The 21,429-nt window shown below is 37.1% G+C and overlaps 1 long non-coding RNA gene across 1 annotated transcript; it reads right to left on the bottom strand.

Moving 5' to 3' along the window:
• Positions 1 to 17,436: 17,436 nt before the first annotated feature.
• On the bottom strand, positions 17,437 to 18,039 carry LOC308334769. The gene is made up of 3 exons (XR_013965921.1): positions 17,925 to 18,039; positions 17,701 to 17,773; positions 17,437 to 17,604 (listed from the first exon to the last, which is right to left on the bottom strand). It is a non-coding gene; the product is annotated as an uncharacterized lncRNA (long non-coding RNA).
• Positions 18,040 to 21,429: the final 3,390 nt, after the last annotated feature.

Below are 21,429 nucleotides of genomic sequence, written 5' to 3'. Positions count from 1 at the left end.
TCTCATCATTTTGGACCGTGGGCTATAGCCCATATCGTACGGCATACTATGGCACGCCGTTTTTCATCATTTTTGAGGATTAAAAAAAAAAAAAAAACGATGGGTTATAGCCCATGTTTTTTGAAAAAAAAAAAAAAAAAGTTAGCCTCGTTTCTCATCATTTTGGACCATGGGCTATAGCCCATATCGTACGGCATACTATAGCGCGCCGTTTTTCATCATTTTTGAGGATTTTAAAAAAATGACGAAATGACAAAAACGATGGGTTATAGCCCATGTTTTTTTAAATTTGGAAAAAAAAAGTTAGCCTCGTTTCTCATCATTTTGGACCATGGGCTACAGCCCATATCGTACGGCATACTATAGCGCGCCGTTTTTCATCATTTTTGAGGATTTGAAAAAAATGACGAAATGACAAAAACGATGGGTTATAGCCCATGTTTTTTTTAATTTTGAAAAAAAAGTTATCCTCGTTTCTCATCATTTTGGACCATGGGCTATAGCCCATATCGTACGGCATACTATAGTGCGCCGTTTTTCATCATTTTTGAGGATTTGAAAAAAATGACGAAATGACAAAAACGATGGGTTATAGCCCATGTTTTTTGAAATTTGGAAAAAAAAAGTTAGCCTCGTTTCTCATCATTTTGGACCGTGGGCTATAGCCCATATCGTACGGCATACTATGGCACGCCGTTTTTCATCATTTTTGAGGATTAAAAAAAAAAAAAAAACGATGGGTTATAGCCCATGTTTTTTGAAAAAAAAAAAAAAAAAGTTAGCCTCGTTTCTCATCATTTTGGACCATGGGCTATAGCCCATATCGTACGGCATACTATAGCGCGCCGTTTTTCATCATTTTTGAGGATTTGAAAAAAATGACGAAATGACAAAAACGATGGGTTATAGCCCATGTTTTTTTAAATTTTGAAAAAAAAGTTATCCTCGTTTCTCATCATTTTGGACCATGGGCTATAGCCCATATCGTACGGCATACTATAGCGCGCCGTTTTTCATCATTTTTGAGGATTTGAAAAAAATGACGAAATGACAAAAACGATGGGTTATAGCCCATGTTTTTTTTTATTTTGAAAAAAGAAGTTATCCTCGTTTCTCATCATTTTGGACCATGGGCTATAGCCCATATCGTACGGCATACTATAGCGCGCCGTTTTTCATCATTTTTGAGGTTTTGAAAAAAATGACGAAATGACAAAAACGATGGGTTATAGCCCATGTTTTTTGAAATTTGGGAAAAAAAAGTTAGCCTCGTTTCTCATCATTTTGGACCATGGGCTATAGCCCATATCGTACGGCATACTATGGCACGCCGTTTTTCATCATTTTTAAGGATTAAAAAAACAAAAAAAACAAAAAACGATGGGTTATAGCCCATGTTAAAAAAAAAAAAAAAAAAAAAAAAGTTAGCCTCGTTTCTCATCATTTTGGACCATGGGCTATAGCCCATATCGTACTGCATACTATAGCGCGCCGTTTTTCATCATTTTTGAGGATTCGAAAAAAATGACGAAATGACAAAAACGATGGGTTATAGCCCATGTTTTTTTTTATTTTGAAAAAAAAGTTATCCTCGTTTCTCATCATTTTGGACCATGGGCTATAGCCCATATCGTACGGCATACTATAGCGCGCCGTTTTTCATCATTTTTGAGGATTTGAAAAAAATGACGAAATGACAAAAACGATGGGTTATAGCCCATGTTTTTTTTTATTTTGAAAAAAAAGTTATCCTCGTTTCTCATCATTTTGGACCATGGGCTATAGCCCATATCGTACGGCATACTATAGCGCGCCGTTTTTCATCATTTTTGAGGATTTGAAAAAAATGACGAAATGACAAAAACGATGGGTTATAGCCCATGTTTTTTGAAATTTGGAAAAAAAAAGTTAGCCTCGTTTCTCATCATTTTGGACCGTGGGCTATAGCCCATATCGTACGGCATACTATGGCACGCCGTTTTTCATCATTTTTGAGGATTTGAAAAAAAAAAAAAAAACGATGGGTTATAGCCCATGTTTTTTTAAATTAAAAAAAAAAATGTTAGCCTCGTTTCTCATCATTTTGGACCATGGGCTATAGCCCATATCGTACGGCATACTATGGCACGCCGTTTTTCATCATTTTTGAGGATTAAAAAAAAAAAAAAAACGATGGGTTATAGCCCATGTTTTTTTAAATTAAAAAAAATAAAGTTAGCCTCGTTTCTCATCATTTTGGACCATGGGCTATAGCCCATATCGTACGGCATACTATAGCGCGCCGTTTTTCATCATTTTTGAGGATTCGAAAAAAATGACGAAATGACAAAAACGATGGGTTATAGCCCATGTTTTTTTTAATTTTGAAAAAAAAGTTATCCTCGTTTCTCATCATTTTGGACCATGGGCTATAGCCCATATCGTACGGCATACTATAGCGCGCCGTTTTTCATCATTTTTGAGGATTTGAAAAAAATGACGAAATGACAAAAACGATGGGTTATAGCCCATGTTTTTTGAAATTTGGAAAAAAAAAGTTAGCCTCGTTTCTCATCATTTTGGACCGTGGGCTATAGCCCATATCGTACGGCATACTATGGCACGCCGTTTTTCATCATTTTTGAGGATTAAAAAAAAAAAAAAAACGATGGGTTATAGCCCATGTTTTTTTAAATTAAAAAAAATAAAGTTAGCCTCGTTTCTCTACATTTTGGACCATGGGCTATAGCCCATATCGTACGGCATACTATAGCGCGCCGTTTTTCATCATTTTTGAGGATTCGAAAAAAATGACGAAATGACAAAAACGATGGGTTATAGCCCATGTTTTTTTTAAATTAAAAAAAAAAAAGTTAGCCTCGTTTCTCATCATTTTGGACCATGGGCTATAGCCCATATCGTACGGCATACTATAGCGCGCCGTTTTTCATCATTTTTGAGGATTTGAAAAAAATGACGAAATGACAAAAACGATGGGTTATAGCCCATGTTTTTTTTTATTTTGAAAAAAAAGTTATCCTCGTTTCTCATCATTTTGGACCATGGGCTATAGCCCATATCGTACGGCATACTATAGCGCGCCGTTTTTCATCATTTTTGAGGTTTTGAAAAAAATGACGAAATGACAAAAACGATGGGTTATAGCCCATGTTTTTTGAAATTTGGGGAAAAAAAGTTAGCCTCGTTTCTCATCATTTTGGACCATGGGCTATAGCCCATATCGTACGGCATACTATGGCACGCCGTTTTTCATCATTTTTAAGGATTAAAAAAACAAAAAAAAAAAAAAACGATGGGTTATAGCCCATGTTAAAAAAAAAAAAAAAAAAAAAAAAGTTAGCCTCGTTTCTCATCATTTTGGACCATGGGCTATAGCCCATATCGTACTGCATACTATAGCGCGCCGTTTTTCATCATTTTTGAGGATTTGAAAAAAATGACGAAATGACAAAAACGATGGGTTATAGCCCATGTTTTTTTTTATTTTGAAAAAAAAGTTATCCTCGTTTCTCATCATTTTGGACCATGGGCTATAGCCCATATCGTACGGCATACTATAGCGCGCCGTTTTTCATCATTTTTGAGGATTTGAAAAAAATGACGAAATGACAAAAACGATGGGTTATAGCCCATGTTTTTTTTTATTTTGAAAAAAAAGTTATCCTCGTTTCTCATCATTTTGGACCATGGGCTATAGCCCATATCGTACGGCATACTATAGCGCGCCGTTTTTCATCATTTTTGAGGATTTGAAAAAAATGACGAAATGACAAAAACGATGGGTTATAGCCCATGTTTTTTTTTATTTTGAAAAAAAAGTTATCCTCGTTTCTCATCATTTTGGACCATGGGCTATAGCCCATATCGTACGGCATACTATAGCGCGCCGTTTTTCATCATTTTTGAGGATTTGAAAAAAATGACGAAATGACAAAAACGATGGGTTATAGCCCATGTTTTTTGAAATTTGGAAAAAAAAAGTTAGCCTCGTTTCTCATCATTTTGGACCGTGGTCTATAGCCCATATCGTACGGCATACTATGGCACGCCGTTTTTCATCATTTTTGAGGATTTGAAAAAAAAAAAAAAAACGATGGGTTATAGCCCATGTTTTTTTAAATTAAAAAAAAAAATGTTAGCCTCGTTTCTCATCATTTTGGACCATGGGCTATAGCCCATATCGTACGGCATACTATGGCACGCCGTTTTTCATCATTTTTGAGGATTAAAAAAAAAAAAAAAACGATGGGTTATAGCCCATGTTTTTTTAAATTAAAAAAAATAAAGTTAGCCTCGTTTCTCATCATTTTGGACCATGGGCTATAGCCCATATCGTACGGCATACTATAGCGCGCCGTTTTTCATCATTTTTGAGGATTCGAAAAAAATGACGAAATGACAAAAACGATGGGTTATAGCCCATGTTTTTTTTAATTTTGAAAAAAAAGTTATCCTCGTTTCTCATCATTTTGGACCATGGGCTATAGCCCATATCGTACGGCATACTATAGCGCGCCGTTTTTCATCATTTTTGAGGATTTGAAAAAAATGACGAAATGACAAAAACGATGGGTTATAGCCCATGTTTTTTGAAATTTGGAAAAAAAAAGTTAGCCTCGTTTCTCATCATTTTGGACCGTGGGCTATAGCCCATATCGTACGGCATACTATAGCGCGCCGTTTTTCATCATTTTTGAGGATTTGAAAAAAATGACGAAATGACAAAAACGATGGGTTATAGCCCATGTTTTTTTTTATTTTGAAAAAAAAGTTATCCTCGTTTCTCATCATTTTGGACCATGGGCTATAGCCCATATCGTACGGCATACTATAGCGCGCCGTTTTTCATCATTTTTGAGGTTTTGAAAAAAATGACGAAATGACAAAAACGATGGGTTATAGCCCATGTTTTTTGAAATTTGGGGAAAAAAAGTTAGCCTCGTTTCTCATCATTTTGGACCATGGGCTATAGCCCATATCGTACGGCATACTATGGCACGCCGTTTTTCATCATTTTTAAGGATTAAAAAAACAAAAAAAAAACAAAACGATGGGTTATAGCCCATGTTAAAAAAAAAAAAAAAAAAAAAAAAGTTAGCCTCGTTTCTCATCATTTTGGACCATGGGCTATAGCCCATATCGTACTGCATACTATAGCGCGCCGTTTTTCATCATTTTTGAGGATTCGAAAAAAATGACGAAATGACAAAAACGATGGGTTATAGCCCATGTTTTTTTTTATTTTGAAAAAAAAGTTATCCTCGTTTCTCATCACTTTGGACCATGGGCTATAGCCCATATCGTACGGCATACTATAGCGCGCCGTTTTTCATCATTTTTGAGGATTTGAAAAAAATGACGAAATGACAAAAACGATGGGTTATAGCCCATGTTTTTTTTTATTTTGAAAAAAAAGTTATCCTCGTTTCTCATCATTTTGGACCATGGGCTATAGCCCATATCGTACGGCATACTATAGCGCGCCGTTTTTCATCATTTTTGAGGATTTGAAAAAAATGACGAAATGACAAAAACGATGGGTTATAGCCCATGTTTTTTGAAATTTGGAAAAAAAAAGTTAGCCTCGTTTCTCATCATTTTGGACCGTGGTCTATAGCCCATATCGTACGGCATACTATGGCACGCCGTTTTTCATCATTTTTGAGGATTAAAAAAAAAAAAAAAAAACGATGGGTTATAGCCCATGTTTTTTTAAATTAAAAAAAAAAATGTTAGCCTCGTTTCTCATCATTTTGGACCATGGGCTATAGCCCATATCGTACGGCATACTATGGCACGCCGTTTTTCATCATTTTTGAGGATTAAAAAAAAAAAAAAAACGATGGGTTATAGCCCATGTTTTTTTAAATTAAAAAAAAAAATGTTAGCCTCGTTTCTCATCATTTTGGACCATGGGCTATAGCCCATATCGTACGGCATACTATGGCACGCCGTTTTTCATCATTTTTGAGGATTAAAAAAAAAAAAAAAACGATGGGTTATAGCCCATGTTTTTTTAAATTAAAAAAAATAAAGTTAGCCTCGTTTCTCATCATTTTGGACCATGGGCTATAGCCCATATCGTACGGCATACTATAGCGCGCCGTTTTTCATCATTTTTGAGGATTCGAAAAAAATGACGAAATGACAAAAACGATGGGTTATAGCCCATGTTTTTTTTAATTTTGAAAAAAAAGTTATCCTCGTTTCTCATCATTTTGGACCATGGGCTATAGCCCATATCGTACGGCATACTATAGCGCGCCGTTTTTCATCATTTTTGAGGATTTGAAAAAAATGACGAAATGACAAAAACGATGGGTTATAGCCCATGTTTTTTGAAATTTGGAAAAAAAAAGTTAGCCTCGTTTCTCATCATTTTGGACCGTGGGCTATAGCCCATATCGTACGGCATACTATGGCACGCCGTTTTTCATCATTTTTGAGGATTAAAAAAAAAAAAAAAACGATGGGTTATAGCCCATGTTTTTTTAAATTAAAAAAAATAAAGTTAGCCTCGTTTCTCTACATTTTGGACCATGGGCTATAGCCCATATCGTACGGCATACTATAGCGCGCCGTTTTTCATCATTTTTGAGGATTCGAAAAAAATGACGAAATGACAAAAACGATGGGTTATAGCCCATGTTTTTTTTAAATTAAAAAAAAAAAAGTTAGCCTCGTTTCTCATCATTTTGGACCATGGGCTATAGCCCATATCGTACGGCATACTATAGCGCGCCGTTTTTCATCATTTTTGAGGATTTGAAAAAAATGACGAAATGACAAAAACGATGGGTTATAGCCCATGTTTTTTTTTATTTTGAAAAAAAAGTTATCCTCGTTTCTCATCATTTTGGACCATGGGCTATAGCCCATATCGTACGGCATACTATAGCGCGCCGTTTTTCATCATTTTTGAGGTTTTGAAAAAAATGACGAAATGACAAAAACGATGGGTTATAGCCCATGTTTTTTGAAATTTGGGGAAAAAAAGTTAGCCTCGTTTCTCATCATTTTGGACCATGGGCTATAGCCCATATCGTACGGCATACTATGGCACGCCGTTTTTCATCATTTTTAAGGATTAAAAAAACAAAAAAAACGATGGGTTATAGCCCATGTTAAAAAAAAAAAAAAAAAAAAAAAAGTTAGCCTCGTTTCTCATCATTTTGGACCATGGGCTATAGCCCATATCGTACTGCATACTATAGCGCGCCGTTTTTCATCATTTTTGAGGATTCGAAAAAAATGACGAAATGACAAAAACGATGGGTTATAGCCCATGTTTTTTTTTATTTTGAAAAAAAAGTTATCCTCGTTTCTCATCATTTTGGACCATGGGCTATAGCCCATATCGTACGGCATACTATAGCGCGCCGTTTTTCATCATTTTTGAGGATTTGAAAAAAATGACGAAATGACAAAAACGATGGGTTATAGCCCATGTTTTTTTTTATTTTGAAAAAAAAGTTATCCTCGTTTCTCATCATTTTGGACCATGGGCTATAGCCCATATCGTACGGCATACTATAGCGCGCCGTTTTTCATCATTTTTGAGGATTTGAAAAAAATGACGAAATGACAAAAACGATGGGTTATAGCCCATGTTTTTTGAAATTTGGAAAAAAAAAGTTAGCCTCGTTTCTCATCATTTTGGACCGTGGTCTATAGCCCATATCGTACGGCATACTATGGCACGCCGTTTTTCATCATTTTTGAGGATTTGAAAAAAAAAAAAAAAACGATGGGTTATAGCCCATGTTTTTTTAAATTAAAAAAAAAAATGTTAGCCTCGTTTCTCATCATTTTGGACCATGGGCTATAGCCCATATCGTACGGCATACTATGGCACGCCGTTTTTCATCATTTTTGAGGATTAAAAAAAAAAAAAAAACGATGGGTTATAGCCCATGTTTTTTTAAATTAAAAAAAATAAAGTTAGCCTCGTTTCTCATCATTTTGGACCATGGGCTATAGCCCATATCGTACGGCATACTATAGCGCGCCGTTTTTCATCATTTTTGAGGATTCGAAAAAAATGACGAAATGACAAAAACGATGGGTTATAGCCCATGTTTTTTTTAATTTTGAAAAAAAAGTTATCCTCGTTTCTCATCATTTTGGACCATGGGCTATAGCCCATATCGTACGGCATACTATAGCGCGCCGTTTTTCATCATTTTTGAGGATTTGAAAAAAATGACGAAATGACAAAAACGATGGGTTATAGCCCATGTTTTTTGAAATTTGGAAAAAAAAAGTTAGCCTCGTTTCTCATCATTTTGGACCGTGGGCTATAGCCCATATCGTACGGCATACTATAGCGCGCCGTTTTTCATCATTTTTGAGGATTTGAAAAAAATGACGAAATGACAAAAACGATGGGTTATAGCCCATGTTTTTTTTTATTTTGAAAAAAAAGTTATCCTCGTTTCTCATCATTTTGGACCATGGGCTATAGCCCATATCGTACGGCATACTATAGCGCGCCGTTTTTCATCATTTTTGAGGTTTTGAAAAAAATGACGAAATGACAAAAACGATGGGTTATAGCCCATGTTTTTTGAAATTTGGGGAAAAAAAGTTAGCCTCGTTTCTCATCATTTTGGACCATGGGCTATAGCCCATATCGTACGGCATACTATGGCACGCCGTTTTTCATCATTTTTAAGGATTAAAAAAACAAAAAAAAAAAAAAACGATGGGTTATAGCCCATGTTAAAAAAAAAAAAAAAAAAAAAAAAGTTAGCCTCGTTTCTCATCATTTTGGACCATGGGCTATAGCCCATATCGTACTGCATACTATAGCGCGCCGTTTTTCATCATTTTTGAGGATTCGAAAAAAATGACGAAATGACAAAAACGATGGGTTATAGCCCATGTTTTTTTTTATTTTGAAAAAAAAGTTATCCTCGTTTCTCATCATTTTGGACCATGGGCTATAGCCCATATCGTACGGCATACTATAGCGCGCCGTTTTTCATCATTTTTGAGGATTTGAAAAAAATGACGAAATGACAAAAACGATGGGTTATAGCCCATGTTTTTTTTTATTTTGAAAAAAAAGTTATCCTCGTTTCTCATCATTTTGGACCATGGGCTATAGCCCATATCGTACGGCATACTATAGCGCGCCGTTTTTCATCATTTTTGAGGATTTGAAAAAAATGACGAAATGACAAAAACGATGGGTTATAGCCCATGTTTTTTGAAATTTGGAAAAAAAAAGTTAGCCTCGTTTCTCATCATTTTGGACCGTGGTCTATAGCCCATATCGTACGGCATACTATGGCACGCCGTTTTTCATCATTTTTGAGGATAAAAAAAAAAAAAAAAAAACGATGGGTTATAGCCCATGTTTTTTTAAATTAAAAAAAAAAATGTTAGCCTCGTTTCTCATCATTTTGGACCATGGGCTATAGCCCATATCGTACGGCATACTATGGCACGCCGTTTTTCATCATTTTTGAGGATTAAAAAAAAACAAAAAACGATGGGTTATAGCCCATGTTTTTTTAAATTAAAAAAAATAAAGTTAGCCTCGTTTCTCATCATTTTGGACCATGGGCTATAGCCCATATCGTACGGCATACTATAGCGCGCCGTTTTTCATCATTTTTGAGGATTCGAAAAAAATGACGAAATGACAAAAACGATGGGTTATAGCCCATGTTTTTTTTAATTTTGAAAAAAAAGTTATCCTCGTTTCTCATCATTTTGGACCATGGGCTATAGCCCATATCGTACGGCATACTATAGCGCGCCGTTTTTCATCATTTTTGAGGATTTGAAAAAAATGACGAAATGACAAAAACGATGGGTTATAGCCCATGTTTTTTGAAATTTGGAAAAAAAAAGTTAGCCTCGTTTCTCATCATTTTGGACCGTGGGCTATAGCCCATATCGTACGGCATACTATGGCACGCCGTTTTTCATCATTTTTGAGGATTAAAAAAAAAAAAAAAACGATGGGTTATAGCCCATGTTTTTTTAAATTAAAAAAAATAAAGTTAGCCTCGTTTCTCATCATTTTGGACCATGGGCTATAGCCCATATCGTACGGCATACTATAGCGCGCCGTTTTTCATCATTTTTGAGGATTCGAAAAAAATGACGAAATGACAAAAACGATGGGTTATAGCCCATGTTTTTTTTAATTTTGAAAAAAAAGTTATCCTCGTTTCTTATCATTTTGGACCATCGGCTATAGCCCATATCGTACGGCATACTATAGCGCGCCGTTTTTCATCATTTTTGAGGATTTGAAAAAAAAAAAAAACGATGGGTTATAGCCCATGTTTTTTGAAAAAAAAAAAAAAAAAGTTAGCCTCGTTTCTCATCATTTTGGACCATGGGCTATAGCCCATATCGTACGGCATACTATAGTGCGCCGTTTTTCATCATTTTTAAAGGATTAAAAAAAAAAAAAAAAAAAAAAAACGATGGGTTATAGCCCATGTTTTTTTAAATTAAAAAAAAAAAAGTTAGCCTCGTTTCTCATCATTTTGGACCATGGGCTATAGCCCATATCGTACGGCATACTATAGCGCGCCGTTTTTCATCATTTTTGAGGATTCGAAAAAAATGACGAAATGACAAAAACGATGGGTTATAGCCCATGTTTTTTTTTATTTTGAAAAAAAAGTTATCCTCGTTTCTCATCATTTTGGACCATGGGCTATAGCCCATATCGTACGGCATACTATAGCGCGCCGTTTTTCATCATTTTTGAGGATTTGAAAAAAATGACGAAATGACAAAAACGATGGGTTATAGCCCATGTTTTTTGAAATTTGGAAAAAAAAAGTTAGCCTCGTTTCTCATCATTTTGGACCGTGGGCTATAGCCCATATCGTACGGCATACTATGGCACGCCGTTTTTCATCATTTTTGAGGATTTGAAAAAAAAAAAAAAACGATGGGTTATAGCCCATGTTTTTTTTAATTAAAAAAAAAAATGTTAGCCTCGTTTCTCATCATTTTGGACCATGGGCTATAGCCCATATCGTACGGCATACTATGGCACGCCGTTTTTCATCATTTTTGAGGATTAAAAAAAAAAAAAAAACGATGGGTTATAGCCCATGTTTTTTTAAATTAAAAAAAATAAAGTTAGCCTCGTTTCTCATCATTTTGGACCATGGGCTATAGCCCATATCGTACGGCATACTATAGCGCGCCGTTTTTCATCATTTTTGAGGATTCGAAAAAAATGACGAAATGACAAAAACGATGGGTTATAGCCCATGTTTTTTTTAATTTTGAAAAAAAAGTTATCCTCGTTTCTCATCATTTTGGACCATGGGCTATAGCCCATATCGTACGGCATACTATAGCGCGCCGTTTTTCATCATTTTTGAGGATTTGAAAAAAATGACGAAATGACAAAAACGATGGGTTATAGCCCATGTTTTTTGAAATTTGGAAAAAAAAAGTTAGCCTCGTTTCTCATCATTTTGGACCGTGGGCTATAGCCCATATCGTACGGCATACTATGGCACGCCGTTTTTCATCATTTTTGAGGATTAAAAAAAAAAAAAAAACGATGGGTTATAGCCCATGTTTTTTTAAATTAAAAAAAATAAAGTTAGCCTCGTTTCTCATCATTTTGGACCATGGGCTATAGCCCATATCGTACGGCATACTATAGCGCGCCGTTTTTCATCATTTTTGAGGATTCGAAAAAAATGACGAAATGACAAAAACGATGGGTTATAGCCCATGTTTTTTTTAATTTTGAAAAAAAAGTTATCCTCGTTTCTCATCATTTTGGACCATGGGCTATAGCCCATATCGTACGGCATACTATAGCGCGCCGTTTTTCATCATTTTTGAGGATTTGAAAAAAATGACGAAATGACAAAAACGATGGGTTATAGCCCATGTTTTTTGAAATTTGGAAAAAAAAAGTTAGCCTCGTTTCTCATCATTTTGGACCGTGGGCTATAGCCCATATCGTACGGCATACTATGGCACGCCGTTTTTCATCATTTTTGAGGATTTGAAAAAAAAAAAAAACGATGGGTTATAGCCCATGTTTTTTTAAATTAAAAAAAATAAAGTTAGCCTCGTTTCTCATCATTTTGGACCATGGGCTATAGCCCATATCGTACGGCATACTATGGCACGCGGTTTTTCATCATTTTTGAGGATTTGAAAAAAATGACGAAATGACAAAAACGATGGGTTATAGCCCATGTTTTTTTAAATTAAAAAAAAAAAAGTTAGCCTCGTTTCTCATCATTTTGGACCATGGGCTATAGCCCATATCGTACGGCATACTATAGCGCGCCGTTTTTCATCATTTTTGAGGATTTGAAAAAAATGACGAAATGACAAAAACGATGGGTTATAGCCCATGTTTTTTTTTATTTTGAAAAAAAAGTTATCCTCGTTTCTCATCATTTTGGACCATGGGCTATAGCCCATATCGTACGGCATACTATAGCGCGCCGTTTTTCATCATTTTTGAGGATTTGAAAAAAATGACGAAATGACAAAAACGATGGGTTATAGCCCATGTTTTTTGAAATTTGGAAAAAAAAAGTTAGCCTCGTTTCTCATCATTTTGGACCGTGGGCTATAGCCCATATCGTACGGCATACTATGGCACGCCGTTTTTCATCATTTTTGAGGATTTGAAAAAAAAAAAAAAAAAAAAAACGATGGGTTATAGCCCATGTTTTTTTTAATTAAAAAAAAAAAAGTTATTCTCGTTTCTCATCATTTTGGACCATGGGCTACATATCGTACGGCATACTATAGCGCGCCGTTTTTCATCATTTTTGAGGATTCGAAAAAAATGACGAAATGACAAAAACGATGGGTTATAGCCCATGTTTTTTTTTTATTTTGAAAAAAAAGTTATCCTCGTTTCTCATCATTTTGGACCATGGGCTATAGCCCATATCGTACGGCATACTATAGCGCGCCGTTTTTCATCATTTTTGAGGATTTGAAAAAAATGACGAAATGACAAAAACGATGGGTTATAGCCCATGTTTTTTTTAATTAAAAAAAAAAAAAGTTATCCTCGTTTCTCATCATTTTGGACCATGGGCTATAGCCCATATCGTACGGCATACTATAGCGCGCCGTTTTTCATCATTTTTGAGGATTTGAAAAAAATGACGAAATGACAAAAACGATGGGTTATAGCCCATGTTTTTTGAAATTTGGGAAAAAAAAGTTAGCCTCGTTTCTCATCATTTTGGACCATGGGCTATAGCCCATATCGTACGGCATACTATAGCGCGCCGTTTTTCATCATTTTTGAGGATTCGAAAAAAATGACGAAATGACAAAAACGATGGGTTATAGCCCATGTTTTTTGAAATTTGGGAAAAAAAAGTTAGCCTCGTTTCTCATCATTTTGGACCATGGGCTATAGCCCATATCGTACGGCATACTATAGCGCGCCGTTTTTCATCATTTTTGAGGATTAAAAAAAAAAAAAAAAAAAAAAAAAAACCATGGGTTATAGCCCATGTTTTTTTAAATTAAAAAAAAAAAAGTTAGCCTCGTTTCTCATCATTTTGGACCATGGGCTATAGCCCATATCGTACGGCATACTATAGCGCGCCGTTTTTCATCGTTTTTGAGGATTTGAAAAAAAAAAAAACGATGGGTTATAGCCCATGTTTTTTGAAAAAGAAAAAAAAGTTATCCTCGTTTCTCATCATTTTGGACCATGGGCTCCTGGTTATTTTCGGAGGTTTTCTTTTTCTTCTTTTCCCCATGTTGAAAGTGATCTATGAAAAATGATCTCCATGTAACCATGGGGATGCGTGGTATGAGAGAGAGACGGTGGCGCGGCTTCCATGACAACTTCAAGGCAAACTCAAACTTAATTGGAAATTTTGTCCAGGTAACAATAATCCCATTCTTTCTGGCACAAACGTTAAACGCAGTTTGTCACTCTGTTTGACAGTTTTCCCTGGACCCTTATTAGATCGAGAGCATACAATGAAACCAAATGGACCTGTGAGGGGCTGAGGGCCCATTTGGTTTCATATACGCTTTCAAGAATTACATTATTGCTATTGTTAAACATCTGCATTTACAAGAAGTCTCCACACTCTCCACAGAAGTCTCCCACTGTACCTTCGCCAGGCAGCCTCTGTAGACCTTCTTAAAGCACAGCTCAAGAAAAGACCCACTTCTACACTCTTGCTTTTACATTTTTTGTTGTTCATGTCCTCACTGTATTGCATTACCATTACTGCTATTATTTTTAATGTTTTATTCCTTGCTTTTCTTTTATTTCTTTCTCCATTAATGCTCTGTACAGCATTTCATGTCATACTTTACTTTACATGTCATAAATACTTTGAATAGGAGAGACGGAGTTTAATTGCCAGTCAAAGCAAAGACTGGATGATCATGGCACGTCTTCGCAGGACATGCTTGTGTGAGGGTGGAAATGTAGATGTTTTGGTTTTGTTTTAATATGTGATTTTCGTGATTTGCTGTGTTTTATAATTTTACATGCTGTAGAGTGAGATTATTGCAGAGTGATTTTACTTTCTTTATTTTTTTGCTTAATATTGTATTTCTGTTTGAACTGCATGATTTTGTATAACTTTATTTTTCCACTGACTGGCTAAATGGCTAGTATACACTATAAGGCCAAATTCCAATACCCCAAATCTCGGCCACTCCCTCACTCACACTCCAGCATGGCGGTGTTACAGTGAAATTGGTGACCTTCCCAGATATGTGACCATTTTATGGACTTCACACAACTTACATGGAGGTCTTTATATACGTGGCCTAAAGCTAAATACCGCTAAATTGAACCTATGCTACCATGGACCATGGGCTATAGCCCATATCGTACGGCATACTATAGCATAGAAATGTAAAATTTACATTTCAACGAAAGGACCTGTAAATGACAACACAAAAACTAAGGCACTGGTGTCGTACTTCTGGTTTACCGGAACGGGGTGCAACTCCCTGCAGTGCCCTGCTCAATTTGTTGTATTTACATGGTTCATTGGTCTCAGAGGTAATCGCTATAGTCTTCATCATTGAGTGTTGCGGAGGATTGCGGAAATTCCTGAAATGTTAATTGCTGAAATTGCGGAAATCGCGGAAATGGAAATCGCTAAATTGCGGAATTGCGGAAATTGCGGAATTGCGGAAATGGTAATTGTGGAAATTGCGGAATTGCGGAAATTGCGGAAATGGAAATTGCGGAATTGCGGAAATGGTAATTGCGGAAATTGGGGAATTGCGGAAATTGCGGAAATGGAATTGCGGAATTGCGGAAATTGCGGAATTGCGGAAATGGTAATTGCGGAAATTGCGGAATTGCGGAAATCGCGGAAATGGAAATTGCGGAATTGCGGAAATTGCGGAATTGCGGAAATGGTAATTGCGGAAATTGCGTAATTGCGGAAATCGCGGAAATGGAAATTGCGGAATTGCGGGAATTGCGGAAATTGTAATTGCGGAATTGCGGAAATGGTAATTGCGGAATTGCGGAAATTGCAGAAATGATAATTGCGGAATTGCGGAAATTGCGGAAACAGGTCATATTTCCCATGAAGCAGTGGGGGCCAAAATTTACAAGCTTTTTTTTCTCCAATTTTATTATTTATTAAAAATGTCATCTCAAACCTCAATGGATATCTTACATTATATACATTGCAAGCAGACAAAAAGTAACAACAATACATCTACATATTTACACATAGTATATCTCCGGTGCAGCATGTACCTGAGGTCAGACATAAAGCATAACAGCAGATAGACTACTGTACATGATATGGGTGGAGATGCATGTGAAGGAGATGCATGAATAGAAAACAAATGTATTTATTTATTGGGTTTATTTTCATCTGGTCCTTCATCATCTCTTGATTCGCAAGGACATTTTGCAGGAGTGCTACGACAAAAAAGGGTTTTAGTATTTAAACAACTGATTCTACAAAAATGTGTTCATCTGGCCGGGTGATGCTTTCCTTATCAGTGGCTCTATTCTCTGATGCAGCCTGCAGCCCAGGCTTCTCTGATGCAGGCTGTGGAAGGTAGCCGACTGCTTCTGTGGTGAACTATAGTTATGTTGTTGCCTCTATGTCTTACTGTATTGTGTTTTTAGAGCTTTTATTTTCTGCTGTAAAATGAATTGCCCAGCTTGGGACACAACAAACTTGACCTTGACCACCTGGTGGTGCAGCCTGGGGATGTACGGCAGGTGTTCCCAAACTTTTTTGGACCAGGTACCCCTTTTGGGGTAGATATTTTTCCAGGTACCCCCTCATCCTCGCAACACGGATAACAATATATTTACAACCACAAGCAGTGTTTCCTGCAGGAAAAAGCTTTGGCATGGTGCTGGGCACAGGCGGCAATTTTGATTCATTAATTAATTTGATTCATGAATTAATAAGATTAATACATTAAGATTAATTTGTATTATTGCTCTTGTATTGCTATTGGAGACACTGGGGGGACACTGGGGGACACTGGGCAGGCACTGAGGAGGCACTGGGGAGACACTGGGGAGGCACTCAGGGGCACACTGGGGAGGCACTGGGAAGGCACTGGGGAGACACTACGTCTAAATGTATAGACGTCTAAATGTAGACGTCTAAATGTAGACGTCTAAATGTATACAGACGTCTAAATGTAGACGTCTAAATGTGTACGTCTAAATGTAGACGTCTAAATGTAGACGTCTAAATGTGTACGTCTTCTCTTATGGGGGTCCCTGGCATATCTTTTCAAATGGGGGTCCACGGGCTAAGTAGTGTCAATTTGGGGGTCCTTGACATGAAAAAGTTTGGGAACCACTGCTTTAAACACTTTAGCACTTTATGAACATGAACAAAATAGATGGGTCCCCCCTGGAACTCCCTCAGGTACCCCTGGGGGTCCCCGGACCCCACTTTGGGAACCACTGATGTACGGCTTCTGTGGTGCAGGCCAGGAGATGTGCTGCTTCTCTGTTGCAGGCCAGGGGCAGATGCACTGCGACTCTGTTGCAGGCCAGAGGCAGATGCACTGCTTCTCTGTTGCAGGCCAGGGGTAGATGCACTGCTTCTCTGTTGCAGGCCAGGGGTAGATGCACTGCTTCTCTGTTGCAGTCCAGGGGCAGATGCACTGCGACTCTGTTGCAGGCCAGGGGTAGATGCACTGTTTCTCTGTTGCAGGCCAGAGGTAGATGCACTGTTTCTCTGTTGCAGGCCAGGGGCAGATGCACTGCTTCTCTGTTGCAGGCCAGAGGTAGATGCACTGTTTCTCTGTTGCAGGCCAGGGGCAGATGCACTGCTTATCTGTTGCAGGCCAGAGGTAGATGCACTGCTTCTCTGTTGCAGGCCAGGGGCAGATGCACTGCGACTCTGTTGCAGGCCAGGGGCAGATGCACTGCTTCTCTGTTGCAGGCCAGGGGCAGATGCACTGCTTCTCTGTTGCAGGCCAGGGGAAGATGCACTGCTTCTCTGTTGCAGGCCAGGGGTAGATGCACTGTTTCTCTGTTGCTGCTGTTGCAGGCCAGGGGTAGATGCACTGCTTCTCTGGTGGGACACATGGCTTCTCTGGTCAGGGTGTACTCTGCAATCAGCATGAAATGGCTGGTGCATTAGCCAGCCCATCCTGGACAATGAAGAGACAGAGCAAAGCAGTCAAGACATTTTACAGGTTACATTAATATTTAAGCAAACTCAAATTAACAGAATATCTTCAGTTTACCGTGGTGTTGCTCCCATGGGAATCTGGACCAAATGGATGTTGAATCGTTGGTGGACTAGTCAGTTCAGCTGGACTGCATTGACAAACCAAATATAGTATCAACATGTTGCATAAACTCAAAACATGAACGGCAAGTAATACCATTCTTACGTCTTCCTTGGCTTAGGTTTTTGCATAGATGTTGTCAAGTCGTCAATAGATGTGTAGAAATAAAACATAATAACCTTTTGCTTTTAATAGGAGAATCCTCCCCATCTGTCCCAAGGTCAGTGTGCACTGTGCAGAACCGCTTCAGGTAGCTTTAACCTTGACTCATCTGCAACATAATAACAAGTACTGATGAGTAAATGATGAGAAACGATGAAAAACATGGGCTATAACCCATCGTTTTTTTTTTTTTTTTTTTTTTAATCCTCAAAAATGATGAAAAACGGCGTGCCATAGTATGCCGTACGATATGGGCTATAGCCCACGGTCCAAAATGATGAGAAACGAGGCTAACTTTTTTTTTTCAAATTTCAAAAAACATGGGCTATAACCCATCGTTTTTGTCATTTCGTCATTTTTTTCAAATCCTCAAAAATGATGAAAAACGGCGCGCTATAGTATGCCGTACGATATGGGCTATAGCCCATGGTCCAAAATGATAAGAAACGAGGATAACTTTTTTTTCAAAATTAAAAAAAACATGGGCTATAACCCATCGTTTTTGTCATTTCGTCATTTTTTTCAAATCCTCAAAAATGATGAAAAACGGCGCGCTATAGTATGCCGTACGATATGGGCTATAGCCCATGGTCCAAAATGATGAGAAACGAGGCTAACTCTTTTTTTTTTTATTTAAAAAAACATGGGCTATAACCCATCGTTTTTTAATTTTTTTTCAAATCCTCAAAAATGATGAAAAACGGCGCGCTATAGTATGCCGTACGATATGGGCTATAGCCCATGGTCCAAAATGATGAGAAACGAGGATAACTTTTTTTTCAAAATAAAAAAAAACATGGGCTATAACCCATCGTTTTTGTCATTTCGTCATTTTTTTCAAATCCTCAAAAATGATGAAAAACGGCGCGCTATAGTATGCCGTACGATATGGGCTATAGCCCATGGTCCAAAATGATGAGAAACGAGGCTAACTTTTTTTTTCCAAATTTCAAAAAACATGGGCTATAACCCATCGTTTTTGTCATTTCGTCATTTTTTTCAAATCCTCAAAAATGATGAAAAACGGCGCACTATAGTATGCCGTACGATATGGGCTATAGCCCATGGTCCAAAATGATGAGAAACGAGGCTAACTTTTTTTTTCTCCAAATTTCAAAAAACATGGGCTATAACCCATCGTTTTTGTCATTTCGTCATTTTTTTCAAATCCTCAAAAATGATGAAAAACGGCGCGCTATAGTATGCCGTACGATATGGGCTATAGCCCATGGTCCAAAATGATGAGAAACGAGGATAACTTTTTTTTCAAAATAAAAAAAAACATGGGCTATAACCCATCGTTTTTGTCATTTCGTCATTTTTTTCAAATCCTCAAAAATGATGAAAAACGGCGCGCTATAGTATGCCGTATGATATGGGCTATAGCCCATGGTCCAAAATGATGAGAAACGAGGCTAACTTTTTTTTTTTAATTTAAAAAAACATGGGCTACAACCCATCGTTTTTTTCATTTTTTCATTTTTTTCAAATCCTCAAAAATGATGAAAAACGGCGCGCTATAGTATGCCGTACGATATGGGCTATAGCCCATGGTCCAAAATGATGAGAAACGAGGCTAACTTTTTTTTTTTTAATTAAAAAAAACATGGGCTATAACCCATCGTTTTTGTCATTTCGTCATTTTTTTCAAATCCTCAAAAATGACGAAAAACTGCGCGCTATAGTATGCCGTACGATATGGGCTATAGCCCACGGTCCAAAATGATGAGAAACGAGGCAAACTTTTTTTTTCAAAATTTCAAAAAACATGGGCTATAACCCATCGTTTTTTTCATTTTTACATTTTTTTCAAATCCTCAAAAATGATGAAAAACGGCGCGCTATAGTATGCCGTACGATATGGGCTATAGCCCATGGTCCAAAATGATGAGAAACGAGGCTAACTTTTTTTTTTTAATTTAAAAAAACATGGGCTATAACCCATCGTTTTTGTCATTTCGTCATTTTTTTCAAATCCTCAAAAATGATGAAAAACGGCGCGCTATAGTATGCCGTACGATATGGGCTATAGCCCATGGTCCAAAATGATGAGAAACGAGGATAACTTTTATTTCAAAATTAAAAAAAACATGGGCTATAACCCATCGTTTTTGTCATTTCGTCATTTTTTTCAAATCCTCAAAAATGATGAAAAACGGCGTGCCATAGTATGCCGTACGATATGGGCTATAGCCCACGGTCCAAAATGATGAGAAACGAGGCTAACTTTTTTTTTCAAAATTTCAAAAAACATGGGCTATAACCCATCGTTTTTGTCATTTCGTCATTTTTTTCAAATCCTCAAAAATGATGAAAAACGGCGCGCTATAGTATGCCGTACGATATGGGCTATAGCCCATGGTCCAAAATGATGAGAAACGAGGCTAACTTTTTTTTTCCAAATTTCAAAAAACATGGGCTATAACCCATCGTTTTTGTCATTTCGTCATTTTTTTCAAATCCTCAAAAATGATGAAAAACGGCGCGCTATAGTATGCCGTACGATATGGGCTATAGCCCATGGTCCAAAATGATGAGAAACGAGGCTAACTTTTTTTTTCCAAATTTAAAAAAACATGGGCTATAACCCATCGTTTTTGTCATTTCGTCATTTTTTTCAAATCCTCAAAAATGATGAAAAACGGCGCGCTATAGTATGCCGTACGATATGGGCTATAGCCCATGGTCCAAAATGATGAGAAACGAGGCTAACTCTTTTTTTTTTAATTTAAAAAAACATGGGCTATAACCCATCGTTTTTGTCATTTCGTCATTTTTTTCAAATCCTCAAAAATGATGAAAAACGGCGCGCTATAGTATGCCGTACGATATGGGCTATAGCCCATGGTCCAAAATGATGAGAAACGAGGATAACTTTTTTTTCCAAATTTCAAAAAACATGGGCTATAACCCATCGTTTTTGTCATTTCGTCATTTTTTTCAAATCCTCAAAAATGATGAAAAACGGCGCGCTATAGTATGCCGTACGATATGGGCTATAGCCCATGGTCCAAAATGATGAGAAACGAGGCTAACTTTTTTTTTTTTTTTTTTTTTAACATGGGCTATAACCCATCGTTTTTTTTTTTTTTTTTTTCAAATCCTCAAAAATGATGAAAAACGGCGTGCCATAGTATGCCGTACGATATGGGCTATAGCCCACGGTCCAAAATGATGAGAAACGAGGCTAACTTTTTTTTTCCAAATTTCAAAAAACATGGGCTATAACCCATCGTTTTTGTCATTTCGTCATTTTTTTCAAATCCTCAAAAATGATGAAAAACGGCGCGCTATAGTATGCCGTACGATATGGGCTGTAGCCCATGGTCCAAAATGATGAGAAACGAGGCTAACTTTTTTTTTTCAAATTTCAAAAAACATGGGCTATAACCCATCGTTTTTGTCATTTCGTCATTTTTTTCAAATCCTCAAAAATGATGAAAAACGGCGCGCTATAGTATGCCGTACGATATGGGCTATAGCCCATGGTCCAAAATGATGAGAAACGAGGCTAACTTTTTT

The sequence above is a fragment of the Protomyctophum bolini genome (genome assembly GCF_963924005.1).
Source record: "Protomyctophum bolini genome assembly, chromosome: 19".
In the NCBI taxonomy this organism is placed as follows: domain Eukaryota; kingdom Metazoa; phylum Chordata; class Actinopteri; order Myctophiformes; family Myctophidae; genus Protomyctophum; species Protomyctophum bolini.
This window is presented reverse-complemented; position numbering and strand designations above follow the sequence as displayed.